The 17,369-nt window shown below is 37.3% G+C and overlaps 1 pseudogene across 1 annotated transcript in view; it reads right to left on the reverse strand.

The window, feature by feature from the left end:
- Positions 1-17,369, reverse strand: part of LOC308347150 (ATP-dependent zinc metalloprotease YME1L1-like) — a 40,065-nt pseudogene that overhangs the window by 9,519 nt on the left and 13,177 nt on the right. The window contains exons 2-4 of the transcript in view: positions 3,971-4,040; positions 3,282-3,414; positions 2,322-2,381 (exon numbers count right to left, since the gene is read on the reverse strand). The product of the transcript in view is annotated as an ATP-dependent zinc metalloprotease YME1L1-like (transcript). The remainder of the gene's footprint in view (positions 1-2,321; positions 2,382-3,281; positions 3,415-3,970; positions 4,041-17,369) is intronic.

Below are 17,369 nucleotides of genomic sequence, written 5' to 3' on the forward strand. Positions count from 1 at the left end.
TGATTTCTATATGTACAAACATATATCATCTATAGCTATACAGATTTGTAGATAATACATAAAGTAGGATATGTAATATATATATAGATTATGTTACTTTTGTAAGAATTGGATCATACTATATCCATTAATTTGAACTTTGCTTTTAAATTTTTACTAAGATTATAGATCTTCCTTTAGTTCAGTATATATACATATATTTAATACTTCTACCTATTTTGTTTTCTTAATTTAAATTCAATTAACCAACATACCAATATATCATTAGCTTCAGATGTAGAGTTCAATAATTCATCAGCTGTGTATAACACCCAGTGCTCATCATGTCAAGTGCCTGCCTTAATCCCCATCCCCGAACCACCTCCTTTCCAGAAACCCCTGGTTTATTTCCTATAGTTAAGAGTCTCTCATGGTTTTTAAATTAGTATTATGTTATCTACTGACACTATGAAATTGTAAGTGCCTAATGCTGAAAAATATGTTTGTTAGAACAAAAATACTTTTGCTTTAAGACACATGAAAAAATGTTCATCATCACTAGCCATCAGGGAGATTCAAATTAAAAACACATTGAGATACCACCTTACACCAGTTAGAATGGCCAAAATTAACAAGACAGGAAACAACATGTGTTGGAGAGGGTGTGGAGAAAGGGGAATGTAAGTTGGTGCAGCCAATTTGGAGAACAGTGTGGAGATGCCTTAAGAAATTAAAATAGAGCTTCCCTATGACCCTGCTATTGCACTACTGGGTATTTACCCCAAAGATACAGATGGAGTGAAAAGAAGGGCCATATGTACCCCAATGTGTATAGCAGAAATGGCCACGTTTGCCAAACTGTGGAAAGAACCAAGATGCCCTTCAGCGGACGAATGGATAAGGAAGATGTGGTCCGTATACACTATGGAGTATTATGCCTCCATCAGAAAGGATGAATACCCAACTTTTGTATCAACATGGACGGGACTGGAAGAGATTATGCTGAGTGAAATAAGTCAAGCAGAGAGAGTCAATTATCATATGGTTTCACTTATTTGTGGAGCATAAGAAATAACACGGAGGACATGGGAGATAGAGAGGAGAAGGGAGTTGAGGGAAATTGAAGGGGGAGATGAACCATGAGAGACTGTGGACACTGAAAAACAATCTGAGGGTTTTGAAGGGGTGGGGGGTGGGAAGTTGGGCCAGCCTGGTGGTGGGTATTATGGAGGGCACGTATTGCATGGAGCACTGGGTGTGGTGCATAAACAATGAACTCTAGTACACTGAAAAGCAATTAAAAAAATAAAAAATTAAAAAAAAATAAAAGTTCTAGTATTATTTGATAGATATTTTCATGTTTGGAAGAGTAAATGTGATTAAATGTTGCAAGTTAATGCCTCTCATATCCATTAACATTAAATATTTGTGAAGGATTATTATCTTGGATGGAGTTTTGTTTCTTATTTCAAATCCAGGACAGCCAACATACAGTGCTATGTTAGTTTCAGGTGTATAGTACAGTGATTCGACAATTCCACACGTCACCCACCGCTCATCACAAGTGCGCTCCTTAATCCCCATCACCTATTCCACCCTACACTGGAATTCTGAATATAAATATTCAGAGAACTCCTTGTAAAACATGGCTCAAGTAACAGTTTCGATAACCAGAAGGCAGAACAAAGGTTGATAGAGATAGATAGTAGGCAACCCTCATAAACAAAAACACGCAAGCTAATCACTCTAGGAACAATAATTCTACAGTAGTCTATTATGAAAGCCACACTGTGATAGCTTCCTATCACAACTGCTCTAAGTACAGAATGTTAAACCACAGACTTAGGCAAAGATTTAAAAAAAACTATTAGATCAAATTAAAAGATGAATAGCTTCTTTGATAAAATAAAAAATTTAAAACTGTAATAAATTTTATTTTAAACATGCTCTCCACCCTCCCCAAAATTTTGTGAGATAAAGTTGTCAGAAGGTTCTTTTAACAACTTTACTGAAACTCAATTCACACATCACAGATTTCAAAGTAGATAATCCAGTGGTTTTTAATATAGCTAGAGTTGTGCAATTACCAACAATCTAACTTAAGAATATTTTTATTCCCCCACTCCAAAAAGAAACCCCATAGCCACCAACAGTCACTCTCCATTCTTCCCTCCTTCTGCCAGACACTTATCTACTCTCTGTTGCCACCGATTTGCTTATTCTGGACATTTCACATAAACAGAATCATATGTGATGTTTGGTGATGGGCTTCCTTCTCTTTTAAAGTTCATCCACATTTCAGTATGTATCAGTACTTGTAAAAACAGTCTTTTAATACGTACTTATCTAATGCCTCTGGGAAACTCGTGGCTCCTATGATAACTCCTGCACTGGGTTTAAAGCTAGTTAAAAAGAAGGAAAGTAACATTTCACTGAAAATTAAAACAATACACATATAGAAATGCTCTACACGAAACTATCATTAAATTTAGTAACAGTAAAGAAAAGGGACTGATCCTTTTTATACCCAAAGTGATAAGACATCCCTATTATTTTTTAAAAAGAACAAATGTTACTAGGCCAGTACACTTCAATAAAACTGCTAACAATACATCACAAAGTCATCTATGATTACATGCCTTCATGGTATTTGTTCTACTTAGGAAGACATGACCTAACAGAAAAGGCTACGGAACCTAATTTGTGAAAAATTATTCTCAAGCTTACCAATTCAAATTATTTGCTCCTAGACTTCCTGTTTGGTTCCAAAAAGTCATACATGGTTTTAAGAAGTCCTTCCTTCTTCCAAAGCAACCCCACTTCTTGCTCTTTATATTATAAAAACTGATGCAAACTTTTAATTTACCACAACGCTAAAAGCAAGTCACAAATTGTGCAGGAACCAGCAAACACTCTTTACGTCTCCAAACAGACTAGTATTCTCAATGGGAATCATCACTTTCCTGTCATGATACAATCAATGAAAAAAGGTATAGAGATCACCAATTAAGAGTTGATACCTCAGTCACCCCATTAGTAATGGAAAGAACACAATGCAGAGAATGCAGCTTGTCTTGACTTCATGCACAGGGACTACTCTGTTGCCTACATTTTTTCCTCTTTCTTTCTATTTTTTTTTTAAGATTTTATTTTTAAGTAATCTCTATATCCACGTGGGGCTCAAATGCACAACTCCGAGAGGAAGAGCCGCATGCTCCACTGACTCAGCCAGATGCCCCGCTATTTCTCGAATGTTCCCAAATATGTTACCATATCCCAAAGACAGACGAAGATTCAATTACCCATCCATTTCAGCAAGAAGCTGATTTATAGTCTGCCTTGAATATGGATGCACTAGAGACTCAATTCGCTTCCCACCAACAGAATCTAATTCATCAATAAATATAACACAGGGAGCATTTGCTTTTGCTTCCCCTAGGAAAAGAGAAAAGATACAAATAAGTTTAACGAAATCAATGTTTTTTTAACAAAATCATGTAAGTATTAAAAACCTGTAAGACTGTCAAAGGCAACAAAAGACATTCATTAAGGAGAAAGTACATAAAATGAGATCTCTTTCTTTCTTTAAAATTGATTTAAGAACGGTAGCCCCAGGAAAAAAACTGTACCATACAAAATGATATATAATAAAAACAACCAAGTATTCATTCTTCTGACTGTACAAGCCACAGTCAGATTTGAGGCTATTTCTTAATTACATACTACTGAATTAATGAATAAGATAAAAAGGACAACAACAACAGAAAACCCAGCTTTTCAAAAGGCCCCAACCTCACCTAACACTTCCAGCTCCTCTATTTGGGAAAGTACAGTTCTGTTTTAGGTCACACATTAAATTACCTAAAACCAAAACCCCACAATGGTGAGGTCAGCTATCAGTCATAATTGAATAGGAAATAAAGGGTAAGAATCCCTCTTCCCCTAAAATTAACAAAATTTCGTATTGTATGAAAGATACATTAAAATGTACTAAATAGATTTCTGATACGGCTGGCTCCCACACCCACAAACATTTCATCAAATTCTGATCCAGAAGTATTCTAAAAGTAAACTAAAAGTATTCCTAAAAGAGAAAAGTATTCCTAAAAGTATTCCTAAAAGAGAAACAAATTCACTGATTCAACTTAAAAAATAAAAATAAAACCTGATGTGAACCTATGAAACAAATAGTTTTAATTAATGCATACATAGTTTTGAGGTTGAAAGCACATGAGTATTATTTTGAAACAAAGCAAAACATATGTCTCTAGTAATGATTCACTTCAGGAGCTTCTTTAAAACTAATTTCCCTCTACCATTCATATCTTGAGAGAATGGAACATAATAAACTTGTCTGTCATTAAACAAGTAAGATAAAATTCACATAAGCACAGATTAAAAGATTAAACAACCAAATGTGACACATGAACCCTTGACTTCATGTTCTTCCATAAAAAACATATTTCAGAAACTCTGATGAAAATTTGATTTGGACAGCTGATGAAAATTTGAAAAAATTCCGGAATACAAGATATTAAGGAAACAGTATTTCATTTTATTTGGTAGAATAAATTATTCTCTTTAGGATAATGTCCTTAGTCTTAGGTGACACATAACAAAGTATGTAGAGGTAAAGCAGTTCATGTCTCCAGCTTTGTAACTTTTTCTATGTTAGAAAACTTTCATAACAGCAGTACCTTTTCATAAGTTGGAATAACAGATTTCTCTGGTTTCCACAACTTTTCATTTTTCATTTAAAAAGGCAAAAAAACCCTTTATTAATGCTATATTTTAACATAAAAAACTATTTTTAAAGGAAAGTTGTTGAAGAATACCCTTAAGACTACCCCTTGTATTGCCATGTTATTGTTATTCTTAACTGGTTTAAGTGGTAGAATGGGGGCGCCTGGGCGGCTCAGTGGGTTAAAGCCTCTGCCTTCGGCTCAGGTCATGATCCCAGGGTCCTGGGATCCAGCCCTGCATCAGGCTCTCTGCTCAGCAGGGAGCCTGCTTCCTCCTCTCTCTCTCTTCTTGCCTCTCTGCCTACTTGTGATCTCTGTCTGTCAAATAAATAAATAAAATCTTAAAAAAAAATAAAAGGTAGAATGTATTTTTGTAACTGAGAATTTTCCCACAATTTTGTAAAATATCTCTTGTGATTAGAAAGAAAAGTGTTTAACTATTCTATGACTTTAAACTTTAAACTTTCTGATGTTATAGTACTGATTTTAATAAATGAATCCTAAATTAGCAGAGATTCATACCAACACTTTTATATACTGCTGAGCACTGTCAGTAGAGATAGTGGGCAGTATAGAAACAAACCTTAAATATGAGTGCCCCATTTAACTGACCAATTCCATTTCTAGAATTAGAACCCAGAATAATGAATAAATAAATGAGTAAATCTAGAATTTATTCTAAAGAGATAATTAAGGATGTAGGCAAAGCCTTGAGATAATAAGATGATCATCACAGGGCTGATTTTATTATTTTAATTAAAAATGTCTGAGTATAGTTGACACACAGTTACATTAGTTTCAGGTGTACAACATAGTGATTTGACAAGTTTAAACATTATGCTGTGCTCGCAAGTGTAGCTACCCTCTGTCACCATACAACACTATTACAGCATCACTGACTGTATTTCCTATGCCTTTTACTCCTCTGACTTACTCATTCGACAACTGAAAGCATGTTTCTCTCTTTCCTCTTCATACATTTTGCCCAGCCCTCACACTGCTAATTTTAACCACAAAATATTGGAAACCATAAAAGTTTAATGTAAGTGATTACAGCATAGCATGATCATTTGGTCCAAGGACACCACAAAGTCATTATAATCTTGTACCCAATTCTAGCAGATGGTTTTCCCTCACACCAACAAACAATTCTCCAACACCAGTTGGGCACCCTAACATTCAAATCAATTCTGATGCTACCCACCTGGAGATAGCATCAAATACCGTAAGTTAAGGACTTCGTCCCAAAAGACTGCACAATACACACTAACTTGTGGAAAGTTCCAGCCCTCTTATCACATGGTTGATTCTCCTGGCAACCAGCTGCTAACCTTAGGTGTGCCCCAAAAGTTGACTCATTAACAGAAGACAAATCTATTCCTGTCATCACTATAAAACTACAAGAAATGGGACTAAGACTAAATATGTATTTCTCTCTCTTTTTTTTAAAGATTTTATTTATTTATTTGACAGACAGAGATCACAAGTAGGCAGAGAGAGAGGAAGGGAAGCAGGCTCCCCGCTGAGCAGAGAGCCCATGTGGGGCTCGATCCCAGGACTCTGGGATCATGACCTGAGCCGAAGGCAGAGGCTTTAACCCACTGAGCCACCCAGGTGCCCCTAAATATGTATTTCTAATTATAAATCACAACAGTCATTAAAAGAGAAAACGTCAAAGACAAACAGGACTATTCCACAAATTAGTGTGTATACTGCACAAATTTTAAGGTCATGAAAGATCCACACCCTCTCTCATAATAACAGAGTGAGGAGCGGAGCCTGGGTGGCTCAGTCAGTTAAACATTAGACTTCGGCTCACTTCATGATAGGGTGGTGAGACTGATCCCTGCATGGGGCTCTACACTCAGTACAGAGTCTGCTTCAGATTCTCTCCCTCTGCCTTCCCGCTGACCGGCTCCTGCACTTGCATGTGTGCTCACTCTCTCTTGCTCTCAAATACATAAATAAATAGATAAATAAATAAATAGGCTAAAGAACTTTTTCAGATTGAAGAAAAATCTAAGGGTGCCTGGGTGGCTCAGTCAGTTAGGCAGCAACTCTTGATTCTGGTTCAGGTCATGATCCATCTGCTTGAAGATTCTCATTCTCTCTCTCCCTCTGCCCTTCCCCACTGCCTGCTCTCCCCTCTCTCTCTCTAAAATAATTTTTAAAAAAAGATTAAAGAAAAATCTAAATGTGTAAACCTGGATTGAGTCCTAAACCTGGATTTGGGGTGGGGGATGAGAGGACCTCACTACAAAAGGTATTAATAAGAGAAATGCAGAAATTTGAATATAACTAAATTTCATAATTAGTTCTGGAACCGGGTGAAATTTCCTGACTTTAATAACTATACTGGAGTTATGTAATAGAATATTATTTTTTAGGAGATACATAACGAGGTATTTGGGGTTAAAGGAGCATGATATCCACAATTTACTCTTAAACAGTTAAAAAATACATTTATGTAAAGAAAATGAGCAAATGGGACAAAGTGCTAAAAAACTACTGAGTTTGGTTAAGAGTACAGAGAGTTCTCTGCACTATTCTCACATTTTAAAATCTGAAATTGTAATAAAATTCAAAATCCTCTTCCTCTCAAAAAAAGGTTATACAATGGTATGTTCAGAATGAAGACTTATTTGTAAAATAGCCATTAAGAACTAAACCTTAAGCTTTTAAATCAGTAAAAATTAAATTAGCAATGGATTACTGTATTTTTTTTTTTTTAATGTCAAGTCATGGTAAAGAGAAGGTACCTTACCTTTTGGAAATTTACCTCCAAGCACAGGAAATTTTTGTGGATTTGTCAAGAATTCAACAGACATCATTAAAAATGTTAGCTATCAATTTAAATTAAAAGCACATTTATGTGTGTACTTTCATGTATTTATTTTAAATTACACTGGCCTAATAATATGTTTATAGCCAATTTGCAACCCTGTATTAGACAACTTTAAATAGTTCTCAGTGGGGGGGGGGGGCGCCTGGGTGGCTCAGTGGTTAAATAGTTCTCACTGGGGAAAAAAAGAACTCAAGTACATTGGTCAGGGTTAAAAAGAAACTACCTGACAAGAAGTGTACTCAAACATGAAACATCTCTGGGCTGAAGGGCATTATGAAAATCTAGAATTAAACTCATGACTCTCTTAGATTCCTAGATCATTTTCTAGGACTTTCTCTAGGAAGTATACAATCGTTAAAGAGTAAACGAGTTTTTTTTTATTAGGCTTAGAATGGTTTTCGAAAGTTACTGATTAAATTATTAAAACTTAATAAAATGTTTGTGAAGTTAACAGTTGTAAGTAAAGTTCTGTCCACCCCTAAGGAGAAATTCATACATATGTTCACCAAGAAACATAAGAGATATTCACAAGAGCACTCTTTAGGCCAAAACTAGAAACAACCCAGTGTCTACCTAATGGAGAATACACAATATTGTGATTCATAGAATAATCTGCAATGGGGATGAATGAAGAAAAACTTCGTGCAAAAACGTGGATGGATCTCATAAACATCACGTTGAATGAAAGAAGCCATATACACTACATGTATTATGTTTATGTAAAATTCAAACATAGGCCAATTAATGTATGTTATGAGTCAGAACAACAGTATGCTCGCGGTGGGAAGAGGGGAACACTAGGAAGTTTCTGGTAATATTTCATTTCTTGAGCTGGGTGCCAATAATATACTGAGTTCACTGTGTGAAAACTTACTAAGGTACAGCTTTGTGATTTGTACAGTTTTGTGTGAATGCTAAACTTCAAAATTTACGTTTATAAAGAGATCTGGGGGCACCTGGGGGGCTCAGTCAGTAAAACAGCTACCTTTGGCTCAGGTCATGATCTCAGGATCCTGGGATCAAGTTCTACATCAGGCTCTCTGCTCAGCGGGGAGCCTGCTCCTCCCTCTCCCTCTGCTTGTGCTCTCTCACATGCTCTCTCTCTTGAATAAATAAATAAAATCTTTAAAAAAATAGCATCCCCCCCAAAATAAAAAAAAATTATGTATATAAAAATAGATCTAGCCCTTTATCTATTAAAATACATTTTTTAAATATTCAAAGATATCCATATACTGTAGGAAGGCCAAAAGACATTTGGTCAAGGTAATCAATAACTTTAAATTGTAGGAAAAAGGGAAACAGATTAGATTTCATCTACTACTAAAGCTACATTTCCTCTACCCAGACTCTGGGTCAAGAAAATTCCCAACTAATGTATATAAAATCTATATAGAATAGAGTTGAGGGATCAAGACAATGAATGAAGTTATAAAAGCCCTTACTAGTATTTTTATGGCAACTATATGTAAAATTATTCCTACAGAACCAGAAATTCTAGGCAAGGAAATGAAATTCCTATATTAGCTCTTTGAGAGTATGTAAAACTGATCACAGGTACCACCTACTGACCCATCTATTTTGGTAAATGTTGTAAATTACATTGGTCTATATAAATTTAGATTCTATAATGATGATGGCAATATAAAATTGTAACAGTAATTATAATATTTGTTTAGATTAGCTCAGAAAACTTTGTGATAATCTACAAATTTGTGATGACCCCTTTCTAGTATTATCAATATGTCTTCTTTAGCTTCATAATCAGAATTGGACTCATTCCAAAAGAAGTGTAGTATATTGAGTAGTGAAGTATATACACTGCAGGGAGAAAGTAAGAATGCCTTGCTGACCATAATCTCGGAACAGGTTCAATGTAGAGCAGGCTGACTGCGCATCTTAAAATGGGCAGGGCCCTCTGCTCTAATAAGTTTCAAATACTCACCGCACCAACCTCTTCCTCAATTATTCTCTTTTCGCAATTCTGACAGGGTTCACAGCTATTTAAATTGCCAAGGGAGGGGAGCCTGGGTGGCTCAGTGGGTTAAGCCTCTGCTTTTGGCTCAGGTCATGATCCCAGGGTCCTGGGATCGAACCCCGCATCAGGCTCTCTGTTCAGCGGGGAGCCTACTTCCCCCTCTCTCTCTGCCTGCCTCTCTACCTACTGTGATCTCTCTCTCATCAAATAAACAAACAAAATCTTTTTTAAAAATTGCCAAGGGAAGGGAAGGACTACTTGGTATAAAATTATCATAGTGACTCCTGATTCTAATTATTCCCTAATTACTAATTATTCCCTAATACTCGAGGCTGTGAAAAATATTTATGCATAGATAGGGAACAGAGTGTGGAAAGAGTAAGAGCTCTCATTCTACTCCATATTAAAGTGGCCTTTGACTGGTCAGCAAACAAGTCAGGCACATTAATTCTCAGGATCTTTGCTCTCTCTCTTCCTCTGGCTAGAAGTGTCCTTTGCTCAAATACATACATGGTTTAGGCACACCTGGCTGGCTCAGTCAGTAGAGCATGTGATTCTTGATCTCAGGGTTGCAAGTCTGAGCCCCATGTTGGGTGTAGAGATTACTTAAAAATAAAATCTTAAAACAACAACAACAACATGCATGGTTTACTCCATCATCTTCAAATCTTCACTCAAATGTCACCTTCTCAATCAGACACTGAATATCCCCATTTAAAATTGTGATCTTTCTCTCAAAACTCTCAATCTTCTTCATGCTGCTCCATATTTTTCCCATAATACTTCATCACATTTGAACATACTCTATTATTTCCTTATATGCAATATCATGGTTTAGTTTCTGTTAGAAATGACAGCAGAGATTTATTTCTTCTGTCCCAATACCTAAAAGAGGGCTGGAGAAAATGCAGTGAAGCTAAAACTTCCAAGGTTCTAATCATGGCTTCGTTTTCTCTAGTGTCCAGCCCCACCCAAGAGCCCACCAGAGTGGCCTCATACAAATGACAGTGCTATCACCCAGGAAATTCCTAGGGATTTAGAAGCCCTGTGTCAGACATCAGCATCAAAGACCAAACTGCAGAAGCAAAGATGTACTTAGTACTCTTGTCATTTAGGGAATTACAAGAGTTTTAACACCTGGAACTGGAGGTAGAGACCAATATATATATTTTCTATTTTATACTTTTAAAATCAAATATTGGCCTTATATAATTAGATAATATTTGAAGAGTGCAGGGTAAACTTTTTAACTTACTCCTTTAACATGTTCAAAGGTGACATTTTTCATCTGGATGGGATCTACTGCAAAGTCAAGCCCTGTTGTTGTTCAGAAGCGGACTAAAGAGAAAAAAACTATTGTCTATATATTTGATAGTTTCATAAAATTTCAACCACCCTATTATTCAGATGTAAGAAAGTACAGAAAATTATATTTACATTTACATATATTAATTCATAGTGAAGTATAGAAACTACATCTTCCAGATTCCTAGACCATGTTCAAGGAATAAATGACTCACATTAAAATGACATCTTTATTTTTTTAAAAGATTTTATTGGGGCGCCTGGGTGGCTCAGTGGGTTAAAGCCTCTGCTTTCGGCTCAGGTCATGATCCTAGGGTCCTGGGATCGAGCCCCACATCGGGTTCTCTGCTCGGCAGGGAGCCTGCTTCCCCCTCTCTCTCTGTCTGTCTCTCTGCCTACTTGTGATCTCTGTCCGTCAAATAAATAAATTTAAAAAAAAGATTTTATTTATTTGACTGAGAGAGACACAGCGAGAGAGAGAATACAAATAGGGGGAGTGGGAGAGGAGGAACAGGCTTCCCCCGAGTAGGGCATCTGATGCGGGCTCGATCCCAGGACTCTGGGATCATGACCTGAGCTGAAGGCAGACGCTTAGCGACTGAGCCACCCAGGTGCCCCTAAAATAACATCTTTACACCTTCCAATTAAAATAAAAAATTGGGGCACCTGGGTAGCTCAGTGGGTTAAGCCTCTGCCTTTGGCTCAGGTCATGATCTCAGGGGCCTGGAATCGAGCCCCGCATCAGGCTCTCTGCTCAGAAAGGGAGCCTGCTTTCCCCTCCCTCTCTGCCTGCCTCTCTGACTACTTGTGATCTCTCTCTCTCTGTCAAATAAATAAATGTTTTAAAATGAAAAATTATTTCCTTCTTCCCCTATAATATCTAACAAGAGAAATTTAAACCAATCATTCTCAGACTCAACTCTGCATAAAAATCACTTGAGAAAGGTATTAATGCAAGTTCCCAGGCCATGGCCCAGAGCTTCTGGTTTGTAGTTTTAGAAAAAGGCCCAGGACAGTTTGCATTTTTTACCATCACCCTAAATTATCCTGATGCAACTGGTCAGGGATGCACACCACAAAATACACTGCCTTAAACCTAGCATAAAAACTGGCACTAACATTTTTTTTTAAAAAGGGTAAACCTTAAAAGAGATTATTTCACTTTTCATGCTGCTTCCTCCTCTAGCAACTGTTATTACTTGCCCTCAGATGATATATATCGGTAATGACATCATTAAGAAAGACAGTGAAAGCTTGGAGACAGTAAAATATTTCAGATCAGCTATAGGGAACTATTACAAAACTTTCTTAAAATCTCTCCCCTTTGGTTAAACTTCCCTACTGAACAGATGTAAGTGAGTAAATAGAGCAATTTCTAATCTCCTCAGAAGAAGACAAAAATAGTGTCTTTAAGACAGAAATTTAGATGCAAAAAATAAAATGAGTAAGCAAAACTAGAGTTTTGTTGAAAACACTTAACATACCAAGAATATACAAGTTGGAAGAGTAAATGTAGTATAGTAATTCTACATTGGACACTAACAGTTTTAGCCCACTAAATTGTTTATTTAAGGATCTACACAGAGGGACTTTATAAATTATGCAAATTAAATTTATAGCCAAACCACTTGAACCTTATAAGAAATTATAAGGCAATGCACTTCATATTTTGATATATATTTTTGTTTAATATAAGAAATTAAGAAACATAAAATAATAGCCAGAACTAATCCCACCCCTCCAATATCAATCATATGGTGTCCCTACACTGGTTGTGTTTTGAAAATGAGGAGACAAAAGAAGGTGACTTTAACTATAAAAAGAATATTCTGGGGGCACCTGGATGGCTCAATGAGTTAAGCACCTGCCTTCCACTCAGGTCATGATCTCAGGGTCCTGAAACTGAGCCCCACATCCGTCTCCCTGCTCAACGGGGAGCCTGCTTCTCCCTCTGCCTGCTGCTCCCCATGTTTGCACTCATTCTCTGTCAAATAAATAAAATCTTAAGAAAAAAAAGAAAAGAATATTCCTAGATGTTAAAATCTCATCTATGGTTTGATGACACAAAAAACTTAAAATATCTGGGGTTACATGCAAGTTCTGGGATGAAGTCCTGATCCAGACCAACTGTTATTTTTTCATTGTTATCAGTATTTTCTCTCAAGGTAACCAATCATAAAGAACATAGAAAACACGAGGTAAAAACTGAATAGCTGAGAAAGCAACAGGAACTACATAGGAGGGGCATTATTACTTCATTTTAGACTGGCAAACTGAGAACTATGAGAATGACTTGAGGCAATTCTTAATTGCATGCTAAATTTATATATGTGTGTATATATATATATATACATATATATATATACATATATTTTTAAAGATTTTCTTTATTTGAGAGGGGAAGAGAGAAAGCACACAAGTGGGGGAAGGTGCAGATGCCTCGATCCCAGGACCCTGAGATCATGATGTGAACTAAAGGCAGTTGCTTAGCCAAGTGAGCCACCCAGGAACCCCAAATTTTTATATATTTATGTATTATATACAAATTTTCCATAAATTTATTAGTGTGTCTTTGAAATGGGGACTATTTCACTTTGTATTGTTATTGTAAATAATATTATCCTACCTGTTTTTAAATTTTATAATTGGACAGGTGTAACTTTCTAAAAATCTGGAAAACCAACCATTAACAGAAGCTAAGCTAACATTTTTGCTATAACATAATCCTTGGAACATTAACAAAATATTAATTATTTTCTCAAAATAAAACTTGAAATTCGTACAGTGTCTGAAGGAACTTTTCTTGTAACCCACAAAACAAAGTAAATATAATGAGCCCTGATAATGCAGATGGCATGTAACCATAACAGATTAAAACTTTTCTACTTCAATGCAAAAAACCACCTCAAATTGACCCCATCTGTGAAGTGTTGATTTAGGAAAGAAAGGCCTAGACACCAGAATAGCAAATGCTGGGGCACCTGGGTGGCTCAGTGGATTAAGCCTTTGCCTTCGGCTCAAGTCATGGTCTCGGGGTCCTGGGATTGAGCCCCACATCAGGCTTTCTGCTCGGCAGGGAGCCTGCTTTCCCCTCTCTCTCTGCCTGCCTCTCTGCCTACTTGTGATCTCTCTCTCTCTGTCAACTAAATAAAATCTTTAAAAAACAAAAACAAAACAGGAAATGCTTCTTCTCTCCGGTCTAAGGCAGACTATGAAAAAAAGCCGAGTATTTAAAAGATTAAAAATAAAAGTCAGATAAATAAAAAGAGCCTTTACCAGAAAAAAATGGATTTTTTAAGAGTCCATAAATGCCAAACAGCAGCAGAATGAAGAAAATCAGATGAGTTCGTCTCAGAGAATCTGGAGGAGGAAAAGAAAAAAAAACTTAAATCGAATAACAACAATGACAAATGACACCTTGATGAAAAGCAAGAATTAGGTTATTGACGGTAATCATATTCCATCAAATGCAATTTTGGAACCTGGCATTCTTTTGTATAATTGCCATGATTTCCTTTCAGCACCCTATTATCAAAAACCTCATGAAGGCACTCATGCTTCTGTCCTTGACTTAGGTTCTCATTTGAGAAAAGGGAGAGTGTCAACAGGTATTTCCATTCTGACACAGCTTAACTTACAAATATAATGGAATATAACCAATGAAAAGGTGCATATGTGTTAGAAAAAGTATGTGTAACCACTTCAAGGTAGGACTATGACTTCCTTTTTATTCTTCCCAAATATGGATGGTGTCTAATCAACTTACCATTGTTTTTTTGCATTAGGGCTTGAGCTTTCAGAAAACCCTCCGCAAAACCAGTTTTAAATGCATCTTGGTGAGTTTCAGGTATATTTTTGGTTTTCATGAGTTTGTCCAAACTCTCAACATCTGATCCCCTGTCCCGCAACAGGAACTCCTAAATACACAAACAAGGCATCAGTACTGACTTGCTATATAGATAACACTGCCCAATAATATAATGATCACTTACAAAAAAATCCTTTCAAAAATTCTAGAATTTCTAGTTTTTGTTGACCATCAGAAGAGTTACACTAAGACTCAAAAATAAATTACTTAATCAATGGCAAGGAAACTAACTCTGGAACTTACACTTCCATCCATTGATTAATAAAGAAACTCTCTGTAAGAACACTATATGGAAAACAGTCGGTCGCATGTGGACTTAGAGTTCCAATGGTTTGATGTTCACACTCCTTTATCTCTACTAGAGGAAAAACCTCATTAATTTATTAAATGTTTACTGAGTACCTTTTACAAACTTGGACTTGTATAGGTTGTGAAAATGTAAAGATAAATAACCAATGATCAGAATGTTCTTAGTCTACTGGGGAGAGATAAATAAATAACTAATTTTTTGAAATCATTTTGATATTATGTTAGAAGTTCTAGGTCTGGGAGCACCTGGGTGGCTCAGTCGGTTAAGCATCCGACTTTTGGTTTTAGGTCAGGTCATCATCTCAGAGTCATGGGATCAAGCCCAACATCAGGCTTGAGCTCAGCAAGGAGTCTGCTGAAGATTCTTTCCCCTCTCTTTCCTTCCCCCACTCTGCTCCTCCTCTGGTCACATGCATTCCCTCTCTCAAATAAAGAAGATCTTTAAAAAAAGGGGAAAAAGGAGGTTCTAGGTCTGCTACCAGGTCTAGGTCTAGGTCAGGTCTAGGTCTAGGTCATTCTGCTACCTCAGAAGTCAAGAGAGGCATCACAGAGAATAGGACTTCTAAACCACAGGGAACATAAAGCATAAACAATCTGACAGAGCCATGAAATAACAGGTTTTAGCACTCAGAAACTGCAAGCCATCTTGTATGACAGGACTTTAAATGCCAAGAAACAAGCGGAGTAGAGGTTCAGAGGGGGTGCCATATTTACAGTGCAGTTTTTTTTTTTTAAGATTTTATTTATTTATTTGTCAGAGAGAGAGAGGGAGAGAGAGTGAGCGAGCATAGGCAGAGGGAGAAGCAGGCTTCCTGCCAAGCAAGGAGCCCGATGTGGGACTTGATCCCAGGACGCTGGGATCATGACCTGAGCCGAAGGCAGCTTCTTAACCAACTGAGCCACCCAGGCGTCCCGGGGGTGCCATATTTAAAGATGAGAACAGAAAAATGGTTGGCAGAGGCCAAATGGATATTACAGCAGGAAACTGACAAGAAAGCAGGGGAATACAATTATTACATTAAAACATTTTAGACAGATGGTGGGTTGGTGGCAGTCTGGAGGCCGGAGTCTGGAGAACTAGCCTGCAGCTCAGAGCTTTCTACCTTGCCTCTCTGCCATGCTTAGCGTGTCTCTCATCTGTAGACTAGTTCCCATGTCACAAGGTGGCTGCAGCCTTCTCAGCACCCCATTCAGACACAACAGCATTGAGCAGAAGGAGGGGGACTGATTATCCATGTGCCTCTGATAACAAGAGAAAAGCCTTTTCTCCAAGAACACGAAGGCCTCTCATATGCAGTGGCATGTCTGCATCAGATTCAATAACTGACAAGGGAACTGGGTCACAATGACCGGCTTAGATCCATTAGAATTTCTTGCTGGGGTCTGGATACTGTATCTTTCTCAAGGTGCATGAGTTAGGGTTACACACTGGAATGCAATAAAGGCTCTACATCCCAAGAAAAGGTGGGAACAGCTTTTAGGTAGGCAAACAAGATTTTTATTTAGGGTAACACTTCTGGAAACTTCGACATGCTTCCCAACGTGTATGGAAGAACACCAATTGCAACGGTCCACAGCCAATCTCAGACCACCTTGACTATCCTATAATGCTATCCCATCCCAGGAATAGTGTGAGACTTCATCTGAAACTGTGCTAAATTAACTTGCTCCATTTAGTTTGCTTTTTACGTGGCTAGAGAGGAAATAAGGTGGAAGCAACATCTATTTCTTCTGAGAAATTGGGCTACTCTATCCACCTCCTCTGAAAGAAAATACACAGTAGCATGCTACATCCCTTTCATGTATGCCATTGAAGGTTCTGCTGGCCACTTCACAACAATGCTCAAGACAGCCCAAACCTAACAGTAATCACACACCGCTTTCTTTTAGATAGAAAAGTAAGTTGTAAAGCAATATAAGCAATCTTTCATCTAACAACTATTTATTGAGCTCCTATTACATTCTCTTACCTGGGATTACGGAATTAATGATTGGCAGACATAAGTCATGACCTTGTAGAGCTTGAGCTCAGTAGGGAAGACAGGCATTATTGGCTAAGAATAATAATAGAAGCAAATGTAAAATTATCAGTGATAAGCGCAAAGAAAGAGTTGCAAAGCAGGTCCACAAAGGCAGACTTGAGGAGCTAAAGCTTGAGCTTATATTGCGGGAAGATAGGAGACAACTTGGTAAGTAGTGGAGAGGTAGAAGAGTGATCCAGACAGAAGGAGCTTCATGTGAGAAGATTCTGTGGCAAGAGAGAACATGGCCAGAGAGGTTGGAGCATAGAGGAGTGAGGGAGGTGGTGCAGGAGAAAGCCAGAGTCTGAGGGAGGGGCCAGAT

The sequence above is a fragment of the Martes martes genome, assembly GCF_963455335.1.
Source record: "Martes martes genome assembly, chromosome: 8".
In the NCBI taxonomy this organism is placed as follows: domain Eukaryota; kingdom Metazoa; phylum Chordata; class Mammalia; order Carnivora; family Mustelidae; genus Martes; species Martes martes.